This window comes from Protopterus annectens, chromosome 13.part0, assembly GCF_019279795.1.
Source record: "Protopterus annectens isolate FY-2018-M chromosome 13.part0, PAN1.0, whole genome shotgun sequence".
Taxonomy (NCBI): Eukaryota; Metazoa; Chordata; order Ceratodontiformes; family Protopteridae; genus Protopterus; species Protopterus annectens.
Window position 1 is genome coordinate 877,955,050 of NC_056747.1, and position 14,201 is coordinate 877,969,250.

The window sequence follows — 14,201 nt, forward strand, 5'->3', positions numbered from 1 at the left end:
TACAGATAACTAGCATGGGAAAATAGCCATAAAATAGCCAGTACCACAAAAAATCTAGACCCATGCATGGGAATGTTTCACCACAAATATAACTTAAGTGCAGGGGTTGTACACTGACAGTGACACATCACACATAGCCTAATGATGTGTAACAGTATGGTACAACACACTAAACAGCATACAGCAGCATGAGTAATGGCAGACATCCCAAGGACCGGCCAAAAATAAAAATACCACAAGCAAGTCTCATGTCACATGTATGACATGGAATGCTACACATAAGGCAATGCTTCAATGGACAGGTTAGAGCTGCAACCTGACTCAGGTAGAGGTAAGAATAGGTTCAGTCATGCAGAGCATCAATGACAGTGAGTACACATCAGCCATAAAATATGCAGCAGTGTTTTCTGATGCGGCAACATATATATATATATATATATATATATATATATATATATATATATATATATATATATATATATATGTGTGTGTGTGTGTGTGTGTAGAATCAAGTAGATATGAAAAGGCACATATAGGCACTACATGTCAGCATGAAGATAAAAAATGGAAACTGGTTCACAGAAGTACAGTGAGTGCTGATGGTGAGGCATGTGCAATATCATCATATTAAAATGACATAAGTAACACAGGTATGCCTATACAGGCATACCTGTGCATGCAGGAATGGCAGAAAACAAGAAAATGTGTAATGTAGCAATCAATGCTGGATGACTAAGACAACATGCTGTTAATTATGAAAATATCCACTATATGCCAACTAGAGAAGAGAAGCAAACATAGAAGAACGGAGATTGCAACATAAAGCATTACTGTCATCAGTATCTGTAGTAACATATACCAATGACAAATAAGTACTACGTATCTCAACTTGAACCTAGTCATCTCGGTCAGATAAATGATCAGAACAACCCTGCGATATCAGACATTTGAAAAACTACGCTCATACTGATTAGGCAGTGGTCAGCACAGTGGTCATCACCACCACAGGTTCAGAATGACACAATAGGACACACATTAGATCAACTGTCAGTGTTATTGTAATGCAGTCCAGGGTGTCCACACTGACAGCTGACACTATGTTCTGGTTTCCCCTACCATGTCCAGAAACATGTGGACCACAGCACTGTACCAAGGATCTGGATATGCTGACACTAGGATATGTCTGTCTGGACATGACTTCTGGACACACAGTTGAGAGATCAATACTAGAAATGCATGCATGCTGCAATGCGGACATTAATGTCTGAGAAGCATGTGTGGGTTTAGTGAGAGTGGGGTCTGCTTTTCCTCACTGGAGGTAATCTGCTCAGCATAATTACGGCACGTAATACCTGGTTCATACTATGGCACTGCTCTTGGCACCACTTTAACAAGGATTTCAGCAGAGCATGCAACAGATACCACACTATCTGGATCTCTCCATGTCTGTACTCCTGACCTTCATATAACACATGCAGCTGGTGTGCCACATAATTGGTGGCACAGGCAAGTGCATGCAGGTTAGAGCCATGACATCGCGGTGAACATTCATGAGCATGTAATAGTAAGAAGACACCCTCTGGCATGTGTCTATGCACATCGACTACATTCCCATGTGCAGTCCAGTGGACAATATCAGTCCATTGTAGGGAAGAGTCACTAATATTACTAGAAGCCACATGGAACAGTGGTAGACTTGCCAGCCACATTATCCTCCATATCTGAGGCTACACCATGAACCACATGTCTGTCCCTTTCCAGGCTGGACATGAATCCAGTTCAATGGCCTGTGTATCATTGACTATACTAGCAAAGTGAGGCACATCACATCCCACTTCAGGATCAGCAGATGAGCTACAGAAGATGCAGTTAGTGAACATGCTGCAGAAAAAGACAGACATGTCACATACATTCATAGAAGGCAAATGAAGCAGCATAGTACTGAACTATGGGACATCATTATAACTACATTGCTAATGATGATATGGATTACCAGGTTGTCATGGCTGTGTGTGGTTCAGGGACCTTATGTAACAGAGATACATCATGTAATTTACATATCAAGCAAATATGACAGCTAATGTCAATACAAATACTAAAACCTACATGACATGTCCTCTTTTGACTCCATCACCAATGGTGAGGGTTGAAAAACTATCATGTAAAAAAAAAAGGTACACAACTCAGTAGCAATCACATACAAGGCATCACATAATATTCCATCTGATGTATAACGCACAGCAAATAAGATATACACATACCGGACAGGAAATGATGACTTGCAGATTGCAGGTGTTCTGTTCAGGTGAACAAGACCACATTAGTCACAAAGGCCAGAGACGTAATTATCAATAGTGAAATGTGTCGACCATATAAACTGCCTTACCAGGTACATCCTTCCAGGTTATAGACTGCCTTATCAGGTACATCCTCTCTAGATGGGGAAACATATCATTCAACATAAAGTGGAACCTATATTATAAAATGGCATACAAACAACATGTGAGTATACTCCTCAGTCATAACAGGAGGCAGAGGCATACAGCAGCTGTGGCTCACACTGATAGAATATAGAGACACTTAGGATCATAGGATCATAGAAGGTTAATAGGCTAACAGCCCTACAGCCTGTTTTAAGACTAGCCAGTCATGCCTCAATTGGCTAGAATAGTGGAATATGCCTGTGCCATAAGACATGTATAAACTGCCCCTTTTCATAAGGGCCACAGGAGACAAATCAGGGTGAATTTATGATTTCCCATCCATTGGTCCAACCTGCATTTGAATAGGCTTATTAAAGTGCTTTGTTTGACATGAATAGGGAGTCTGACCCATGGAAGGGATAATCTCTAAGACATACCTGTCCATCCAACATATTTTGTTTATGTTACAGACAAGGTTTGCAACCTTAGATCAGGTAATTTTAGTGCAGTTTGTTTTTGCAAATATGTAGCAGATCAATAGGTCTAGATCAGAAATACCTTATAGGTTAGGCATAGATTGCCCTTCAGTAATCTGTAGGAGACTGAGTACAGGGACAGGGTTTTGAGGCAGTCTGCATAGGGCATATTATTTACATCTTGTATTCTTTTACAGAGGAACCTCCATGGCCACTTTAGCTGTTGCAAATGCTTGGTCAGGTACATGCAGAAGGGTTCATTGTACTGGATTATTGGTCTAATGAGGGCTTAGTATAGTGTGACTATGATCTCCTTAGATCTGGATGGCATACCATAGGCATCCAAGGAACCCTGGGGCAAAACTAGGTTGGGTTGCACAGCCAGGCTTGCAAAGACCCTGGTGGTTGTTAGCCTAGTATAAACCTATGAACCAATGACAGTAAGTTGTGCCATGTAGAAGGATTTTCTCACTACCATGGACACAAAGTGGTCAAAGTTCAGGTTATTGTCAACTTAAGTTCTCAAGTTCCTTACCACAGGGTCTACTCTTAGAGAAGTGTTATTATATTGCAGTTTACAGGAGTTGTTGCCTTCTCAAAGAGTATAATTATGCATTTATTGCATTAGTTTTATGCCATGGTTCTGGCACCAGTTATTTGTCTGTGTCAGAACATCCTGAAGGATATCTACATCTTTTGGGGATTTAATGATTGAATCCATCTGGGAGTCATCAGCATATTCAGTCAGAAAAGGCCCTTTGCATTTGCCATGACATAAGAGAAGTATATTCCAAACAGGAGAGGTCTGAGTACTGAGACCTGTGGGACGCCACTAGTAACAGGCCCATTGGTGTGTCCTATTTGTGAGCTGTTTGACTATCCATTGGGTAACATATGGATTTATGCCTAAATTTGTGAGTTTGTCTATAATACCTGAGTGAGGTATTGAGTCAGATGACTTTGCCAGGTCAAGGTAGGCAGTGCCCTTGCCCATGGCTCTAGTGACCTTTTAGAAGAAGTCCATAAAGTTTAGTAGGCATGATCTACCTTTGAAGAAACCAAACTGGGATGGATCCAGTGTTTCAAGATTTTCTGTGACTTTTTTATTGGGTCCAAGATAATTCTTTCATAGTAGATCCCTTACATAGTGGTATGTTGATGTTCCAATATTTGAAAAGAGATGCCAGCTGCAGTTCTCCATTCCCTAGGGATGAAGCCTGTCTGGAGGCTGTGGTTGAATAGAGATTCTAGTGGGCCTGACAGGTTATGTTTCAAGCTATTTAGTAGGCATCCTAGGGTATTATCAGGACCCACTGACACAGTGTTTTTTTTTTCCGCTGGAGAGTACAGTGAGGCTCTGTTCTTTAGTGATACTTGTGGAGAAATGATAGAGGGTACTTCTTGGGGGGGTGGGGGGTGGGGGTTATGGAGTTGAAACTGGAGCTAAATGTATTGGCCAGCAAATCAGATATATCTCTCAGTTCTGTATAGGAAGTTCCATGTATTATTAGTTCAGCACACTGTTGTGTGTTCCCTTTCAGGTTGTGTACATAACTGAAAAATGCTTTATGGTTATCCATAACCTGGGAGGCTATTTTTGTCTGAAGGTTGGCTTTGGTGGACTTGATTAGTTCCCTGAGTTACTTGTTGAGACTGATGAGGATGTTTTTGTCTTGTAGGCATTGGCCTTCCTATTTTTGGACATGATTTTCTTTATTTTGTTGTACAACCAATTTTTACTGGGGTCCACAAAGGGGGCTTGCTTTTGGAGTTTGTCCTAAGTTTTCTTCAGTTTGGTAATGCTGTTTCTATGCAGTTATTTACATACTTGTAAAAGTTTTTTGTAAACACTTTTGCATAAGTCTCCAGGTTTTCTGCATTGGGAGGCGGTCTTGGAATTTAACTATGTCATAGCTTAATAGGAGGTAGTTAGCCTTGTAAAAGTTCTTAAAGGTTTTGGGATTTGCTGGGAGTTCATCATTTATGTTTATTTTAAGGGGGACCACTTTGTGATCTGATCTGACCAGTGAGGACATTACACAAGGGGGGCAGGGCAACATTCCCTAATATTTGTTAGTACCTAATCCAGAATATTTGCTCCCTTAGTAGGTCTGCAGACTAGCTGTTCCATGGTGTTTGCATTGACAAAATCCAGGAATCTTTGATCCTGCATGTTAGTGGTTGTATATGTATTCCAGGTTTTGGTGGGATAGTTGAAATCACACATGACTATGGTGTTGGACTGAATTTTGAGTGACTCCAGTACATTCAATACATAGTATGGCTATCCTGGTTCATAGATACCGACCTATAGCTATCAAGGATATGGTATTGGACTTTACCTAAGGTTAGTTGGACATGGAGTAGCTCAAGCATGTCATATTGCTTGACCAATCTTGAGGGGTACTTACTTTTTATGTAGATTAATACACCTCCACCTCTTGTCCCTTCTTGTATCTGGTCTAAACATGCAGGTGTTATAACCTTGTACTGCCATGATGCCTTACATTTCTTTAAACCATGGTTCAGTAACTGTCAGGGTAAAGAGTGCTTCTAGGGAGTGGAGCTCCTTGTTGAGACTCCTAGAATTGAAAAGCAACACCTTTAGTATCTCCTTAGAATTTATTAAGCTGGAAGGTTTATCAGATTGGCATTGGCTAAAAAAGCACTATGGAGTGGATAATGTTTTGGCTAATATCAAAAAGCCTAGTGGGGGCAGGTGCAGACCATCTCTGGTGAAGTAGCATTGTCTGTTGACTATGTCCTCCCAAGCTGGCACATATTAGACCCCCAGAGAATGACACCAGTAACTAAGCAAGTTGTTAAAGTCAATGATCTTCTGTTTATATTGTATAATTCTTGGAGAAGGTAGAATGCAGATTAATGCTAGGTTCATACCTGCCTGTACACATAAGTTGAAAGCTCTATCATATTTCTCTTCATATAATCTAGGGAGGTCATTCTCAGGTCATTAACACCCACTTAGATTGTGATAGAGTCTTACTGGTACTTGTGGTTCAATATCCTGAGTGGATGTGCGATCTGGCAGATTCTTGCCCTTGACTGTGATTCCTTGCTCAGCCTGGTGAGGGGGCATCAGTGTTTCTCACAATAGAATCTTCAATGACCAGTATATCAGGCTGTGTGGCAGATTGCCTTAAGTGCTTAGAGGTTGAGACATTGTGAGATGTGGTAGTATGAGTCCTGAGGAGTATTGTCTTTGTAGAATGCTTGGGAGTTTGCTGAGGGCAGTGCATGAGAGGCCTTTGAGCTTTGGTTTGGGTAGTTTGCATTTAAGAACTTCAGCATATGTGAGTTTATGTATCTGATTCATAAGTAGGTGTAGTGTGTGTGTTATAGGCAACCTGCTTGAAGATATTGGTATCTGCATGTGAGTGCTTTGCATCCAAAGACAACACAATTACATCTCTTGTATACCGTGACAGTCTGCTTAAGGGTAAGGTGGTTGTCAGTAATCATGAGACAATTGTTACATTGTCTCAAGATGCACATTTCCACCAGGCTGACTACAGAGACAGTAGGAAAGCACACATCCATGACTGTGAATCCTCTTTTTTGTGATCTATGAGGGGTGGTGCAATCGGGATTTGGAGTTGTTGGGCTGAGGATGAGATCTAGGATTGATCTTATAAGATGAATTAGAAAGGAATCCAGTCAGTTAAAAGCAAGAAGGAAATATAAGTATATATATATATATATATATATATATATATATATATATATATATATATATATATATATATATATTTGCCTTAGGTCCTGTCACAATTCACAACTCCCTCACTATTATAAGTGATACTGCAATACTAAAGTTACTAGACTAAGTAAAATGCAAACAGAAAAAATGCATTTGAAATGTAATAAAATGTGGCTCAGATCCTGCATAAATTCAAAATTCTCTCACTATTGAGAGTTGTACTACAAAATTAAGGTCCCAGACCAAGTAAAATGCAAGCAGAAAAATGCAGTAGAAATATAATACATGAGGTTCAGATCCTATAGCACTTCACAATTCTCTTACTATTGTGATTTATAGTACAAGACGGTGACCCCCAGACCAAATAAAATGCTAACAGTAAAAAACAGTAGAAATTAAATAGATGACTTTCAGATCCTGCAGCAACTCACAATTCTCCCATTATTGTGAAGGGTACTACAAGACTAAGGTTCCAGACCAAGTTAAAATGCAAGCAGTTGATTTTTGGTTAAAAAAAGAAAATGTAAAAAAGAACAATACACATTTCAGAGTAACGCTCTGCATATTGCAGTGTGCACTAGTTACAATGGGATGATGTAAATCACAGGCTAACTCAAGCTTTAAGAGTCTAATCAGTTGGAGCTATCAGTGCAGCACCAGGTGGATACAAGACCCCAAAGTCCTATTAGGCAGTCCCTTTATAGGGTGCCTGAGAGAGAGAGTCAAACAGACTCTGAGGGAAGAGGTACAGGAGATGTTGGAACTAGGGGTGATTCAAGAGTCCAACAGTCCCTGGGCCTCCCCAGTAGTGCTGGTGCCAAAGAAGGATGGCAGCACCAGGTTCTGTGTGGACTACAGGAAATTAAATAGTCACACAGAGTCGGATGCTTACCCTATGCCTAGGACAGATGAGACCCTAGAGCAGCTGGATGTGGCTAAGCATCTTACAACCATTGATCTTACCAAGGGTTACTGGCAGGTGCCCTTGATTCCCAGTGTTAGAGAGAAGTCAGCCTTTGTGACTCCTTTTGACTTGTATGAGTTCACAAAGATGCCCTTTGGGATGAAGAATGCCCAAGCAACTTTCTAGAGGCTGGTAGATCATATCCTAGTAGGAGTCAGAGGGTTTGCCCTTGCTTACCTAGATGATATTGCCATCTATTGCCATTCCTGGCCAGAGCACCTTCAGCATGTCAGGGAGGCACTGGGCAGACTACAGAGGGCAGGGTTGACCATTAAGCCAAGCAAATGTCAGGTGGGTATGGCAGAGGTCTCCTACCTAGGACATAGATTGGGGAGTGGTAAGATAAGGCCAGAACCTGCCAAAATGGAAGCCATCCAGGCATGGCCTACACATGTTACCAAAAATCAAGTGAGGGCATTTTTAGGGACAGCAGGGAGTTTGTCCCAAGTTATAGTACCATAGCTGCTCCCCTCACAGACCTAACAAGGAAGAACAGGCCAGATAAGTTAGTGTGGACCCCAGCATGTGAGCAGGCATTCCAGAAGCTTAAAGAAGCTTTGGGAGGACCTCCCCGTGTTAGCCAGTCCAGATTACAGCAAATAATTTGTTGTGCAGGTGGATGCTTCAAACTATGGGGTGGGGGCTGTACTTAGCCAGATTTCTTCAGAGGGGGAAGAGCACCCAGTGGTTTATCTCAGTCATAGGCTCCAACCCAGGGAGGAATGTTATGCAGCTGTAGAAAAGGAATGTCTAGCCATAGTGTGGGCACTGCAGAAACTTCAGCCTTATCTGTATGGAAGGAAATTCACTGTTATGACAGATCACAACCCCCTAACATGGTTAAACAGAGCCAGCCAGCAAAATGCCAAGTTGCTAAGATGGAGCCTTGGGTTGCAAGTATATGGTATGTCAGTGGAGCACCGCAGTGGGAGTAGCAATACCAATGCAGATGGGCTCTCAAGACAGGGAATGAGTAGGTATACTCAGATAGACCTAAACCTGTCAAGCGGCGTTTCTCAAGGGTCACTTGAAAAACTAGCTTGAGTTCTCTGGGGGGGGTGGGGGGGTGTGAAGACTGATAGAGAAGGATGAAGACTGCCAGCCTAGCCAGCTAGAATTGTGCAGATAATTCTATCATTTGTAAATATGAATGTAAACTACAGGCTTGTTGTCTTAAATGTAAAGAAATACTGTTACATGTGGAACTGGAAATAAATGTGACAACAGTGCACTCTACTGACCAAAGTAAAGCCTGTGGTGACCCTTTGAAGTGGACAGTGGTACAAAAAAGGCTAATGAAGGCTTCCTGCCTATTGTTTTAAGGCTAAAGTTAATGAGCAGAATTTACATGTGGAATGTCTTTTATTGCTCTAAGTGTAAAAGAATGTAAATGCAGTTTCTGTCAGCTTGGGAACACCAGGAAAGTGTGAAATGATGTAATGTTTTAGCAGAACTGCAGTTTCAATTTAAACAGTGAGAACCAGAGATTATTAAGCATTTTTGTCTGAACATCCAACTCACAACACTGCCTGTTGTCTTAAGTAAGTTATCTTAGACTTGTGTTTTCTTTTCGATTAGCTAGGAACTATAAAGATTAGACTAAGTGTTTTTTCTGTGATGTCAGAACTGTACTACTGATTTATTTAAGTATTTCTGTGTGATCTCTGAACTCTTGACTAGCCCTGACTGTGTAGTAGGAAGTATTGTTTTGTGGTAATTATTTATTATTAAATATTTTAAAACATTTTAACTGTGACTGGTTTGTGTAGAGATAATTTAAGCTCTTAAGAGTACTTGCATGCCTTTGGTAAAAGTGTACAAGGGCACTCTAATAGCTTTAGCCCTGGGCTATACTACCAATTGGATAATAATATTGCACAGTAATAATTGGACACCCTTTTAAGGGCCTTTGGGTAGCAGATAATATTAGCTGGGTGGTGGCAGCTGGTACTACCTTATAGTCTGGGTAAAAGGGGCACGCTGGAGAACCATTGCCAGCCTTCCCCAGAAGTGTCTGTGTGGTTGTATAACCTCTTATCTCAAAGTGTGTGTGTGTGTGTGTGTGTGTGTGTGTGTGTGTGTGTGTGTGTGTGTGTGTGTGTGTGTGTGTGTGTGTGTCAGCTACTTGGGGAGGGACACGAAGCACTGATTGGACAGAGAGGATGCTGGAGATTTTAGCTTGTCCAGCTAGGCTGAGATCTGGACCCTATAGCTGTGCCAGTTGGGAGTCTTACTGGGGACCTGGGGAGCAAGGGAGTGACCAGCCCCAGATGGACTGTGATCATGTGTGCTCTTAAGGGAAATTGCACTTTACTGTGTGTATTTGTTATCCTTTCCTCATATATGAGATGCCCTCTCTGGTGTTAGTGGTGAGGATTGAGGCTCCTTGATTGCTGGGCCAGGGCACGGGCATCACACATACCACTACACCATCTGAGCTGTCTGAATGTGTAATGTTTTTACAAACATATCATGCACAACAGTCATTCAACATAATATATATATTCATACAGAGATATATAGATATATAACCAACCTCTAACTGCAACAAATCTGCAAAAACCCTAACAAATGGGGGGGGGGGGGATAAAGGGCAAACAATAGTGACATTTTTGAAATATGGCTGTCATACGCATAGAGGTCTGCTAGAGTGGCATGGTGTGCTTTGACATACAATGCCAGACAGATTCCAAGTCTGAAACACAAATGAATGTCAAAAGTTACTGATGTCAATGCTCACATCATCCCAGTGATTTCTCAGAAACCCACAATTGTTGTGGCCAACAGACAAAACATATAAGCCACACATCAGGACAGTGTATAGACACCTGGACAGTGGAGAGGTATGACCGCAGTCATGAAACAGAATGGAAAAACCCATGGCAGCTGCCAACCATGTCACCCAGCATATTCTGAACCACAGTAAGACCAACACGACAGTAACCCAAATCAGGTCTAGGCAATTACCCATGTGTATCCAAATATATGATACACTACAGGGATGGAACTGTAGAGAAAAGCAGATAGTGATGCATAATTGTCCACCTACAACCATTTGCGCCACAGTCACAGCAACATACCAGTACCCCAAATGAACTCTAGAGTAGAACGACTGTTTGAACAAACATATCCTGATTCCCAGACACACAATACACTGACATATACTGGCCCAACTCACAGTGTACTGGGAATCCTGAGGTGTTACAGGACCTTTCTCAGTTTGCCCTTACAAACATACATGCCTGTTAGATCACCAGCAGCTGTAGCAGCATGCACAGTCAGATGGAAAAAGGATCTGTGACACTCACATTTGCTACTCTCCCTAACCAGCCAGACAAACATCTACACATAACACTGCTACACAATCTTGGCAGTTGTTTCACAATGGCCAGACATACATAACTCTCATATGTACATTTTTCAATAGAATGCCCGAGCTGTGAGACCATATTCATGGCCACTGCCACATATCACTTCCAGGAATCTGCTAAGTCAATGATAGCCTGGGTGGAGTCAATAAATAATGATACCACATACCTCTGACCCTCTTACTGCAAGACATCTGGACAAATCATGACATACTTGGGGTACAGGGGGCTGAAAAGAGGGTCATATCTCACATAATGGTGTTACAAACTGAAACAGTTGAGTGTCGCAGGCTTTGTTGTAACATAACATCCCTGAAGCATATGATGTCTGAAACACCAATGGATGTCAACAGTTACTGACTACAATCCTCACATTATCCTACTGCTTACACAAAAACAGACATTGTCTGAGAAACAGACCAAACATAATAGGTGAACTTCTGGGTAGTCTGTGGACATCAGGACAGTTGAGAGGTATGTCAGAGACATATCACTGTCAGATGTCAAGTCACACAGAAAATGCATGTCCAGATGAACCTTGTTAAACTAGCAACCCAACGCTCTATGTGTATAACAGCACTATTGACTTACAATCTGTATCCAATTTTGGAGCTTTGTTCCCCATGTTGCTGGACTGTCTCCACATGTCCTCTCCTGAGAGATATTCACACCTACTGTCCATGAAGCTGTAGCACCCACACATCCATAATGTCCTCCACACAGGCAAGGAAAAGGGGCAAGGCCCACATGAAGGCTGTAATTATTGCACTGTGTTGCTATGGCATTTGCAAATGGAAAGACAACATAACTGCTCTGGTGGCAAGTAGCAAGTGGAAGACACCAAATGGTGCACAGATCATCACCTGCTCATGAGCAGTACTTACAAAAGGCAAGCTGCTGCTTATGCAACACAGGTCTCAACTCATCTATACAAAGACAAACTGTGACTACACAAACCTAACCATTTGCATTGTTGTGAGGGAACTCTTGAGCAATATAACAGGTATGTCAATCATGTAAGCATGTAATGGAATGCAAAAGGGGGGATGCAACGATGTCAAATGGGACATTAAACACTAGGCCACAACAAGACCTGCTGGCCATTTCTGCTTGCCCTGCCTGCATTGACATGGAGCACATCTCTGCCCCCTGAGTCACCCCTGCAAAGGTCAGCTCATGTATGACTACTAATGGAGTCTCTGTTGTCCAATACTGAGTGTGTCACCAGTAGGCCAGCTACCTGGGATGTTGTAATTATTCATATGTCACCTGTGAATGCTACTCTGATACATATGCTTGTCTTACAAATGTAAGAGATGTACATAGGGTATGTGCATACTACACAACAGGTGCAGATGTGTGTGTTGAACTGTATGTGATATACTGAGCCCATACCTGACAACTGTCCAGAGTTTTGCCGACTGACCACATGTCTGCCTCATATTTGTAGTCAGTGCCTCAGACAGTTATGTATTGTCTGGCACATCACTGGCAACCCATTAAAGACTGAAGTCATAACAAATTAGCATACATTTCATTGTCAGATGTCATATCTTGCAGAGTACACCTGTGAATGTGACACTGTCTTTGCTGGCAAATAAGTGTGTTTCAGCTAAATTCATAAAGTGACACTATTTACTGGCCTTTGCCCACCACTAATGTGTGCCTTTGTGCAGATGTCTTGCTCTAACAGGAGCTAGGTGTCTTACCATGACACCCATATCAATGCAAGTGTACCTTGTCCTGTAGGACGCTAACATTTGTGCAGTCACTGACACCTGTTTTCTAGCTGTGGAGAGCACACCAACCTCGCCAGGTCACTCATCCCATTATACGTTTAGACCCAAAATGTAGGCCCGCAAAGCCACAGGAGGTGGAGTATTGAACATTAGCATACACATACACACCTCCAGGCTGGCCAAACAGTATGGCACATGGGTGACATCCTGAGTTAACAGTTGACAAAACACCTACTCAAATATCCCAAGTGCAGTTAACAGTTGACAAAACACCTACTCAAATCATAGCTAGCGACAGGCCTCCAACCATGACTATGGACACCCACCACACCTATTGGGATCTGCTGGAATCTGTCAGGATTCAATCGTCTATCTTGCTCCTGGGTGACTTCAAATACCCAACCATAGTGTGCCTGACCTATGCCACCTGAACATGAATGCACATAGATTCCTCGGCTTTGTCAATGGCAATGCAGTAGATCAGTCAACACTCCTATGTCAGGTGAGAATCTCATGTACCTGGTCCTAACCAACATGAGTAGCCACTGTAGCACTCCTATAGTGCCATCCTCCTTGGTAATATCTGACCACATAAGCATCACAGTTCAGGTCACCATCTCCCCTGCCCCCCAACCTCCCTTAACAGTGTCAAATAGAATGAACTGTACACAAATGGCTATAAATCCTCTCAGAGCAGGTAGAAATAGCTGTACAGCCAACATCCCATTTGTTGGAACTAGCGGCAGTGTCCAGTCCAACACCACAATACTATGTGGGCACCCAGTAGCTGTATGGACTCAGCAGTACCTGACAGGACAACATCATATCTCTCAAGGTAGGGTAAACACCTGTGGTGGACAGCAGCAATACACAAATAATAGGTGGAAACAATTGCTGGATGGGCCAAGAAGGAACAGGTGCCTCATTGTACAAGTAAATCAGGGCACAGGTGATGTACCCTAAGGCTGTCTTTGAGTGCAAATTGGACATATCCACCAAGGCAAACCACTAGACCTTCCACATATGTGTCTGCAATTCCAGAGACAATACACAAATCTGCTCTATAGTGGTGGTCAATAACACCACATGCACATATGGCATAGATATAGGCAACTGGCTGCAGACAGGTGAAGTTTAAACACCACCCCCCTGTCCCCCCAGTGGTACACATGTGCATATATATCACCTGTCCCCCTCCCCTCATCATCAGGAAGCAGGTCCATAGTGCCCTCTCAAAGGCAACACACAGAGGTCTCCATAGGCATGATACCATACCTGGCTGCATCCCACATGAACACAGGCATGGGCTCTCAGATCCATTATGCACTGTAGTCCACTACAGCCTGAGCACTGGTGTCATCCCATTTGCACAGAGGACAGCCACTGTCATCCCTGTACACAAAGGTGGAGCAATCCACCAACCCAGCCAGTATGATGCACATCAGCCTAACTAGCTTGCTCTGTAAGGGCATGGGAGGCAATATCAAGGACATTATGAACAGGGATATCAGCA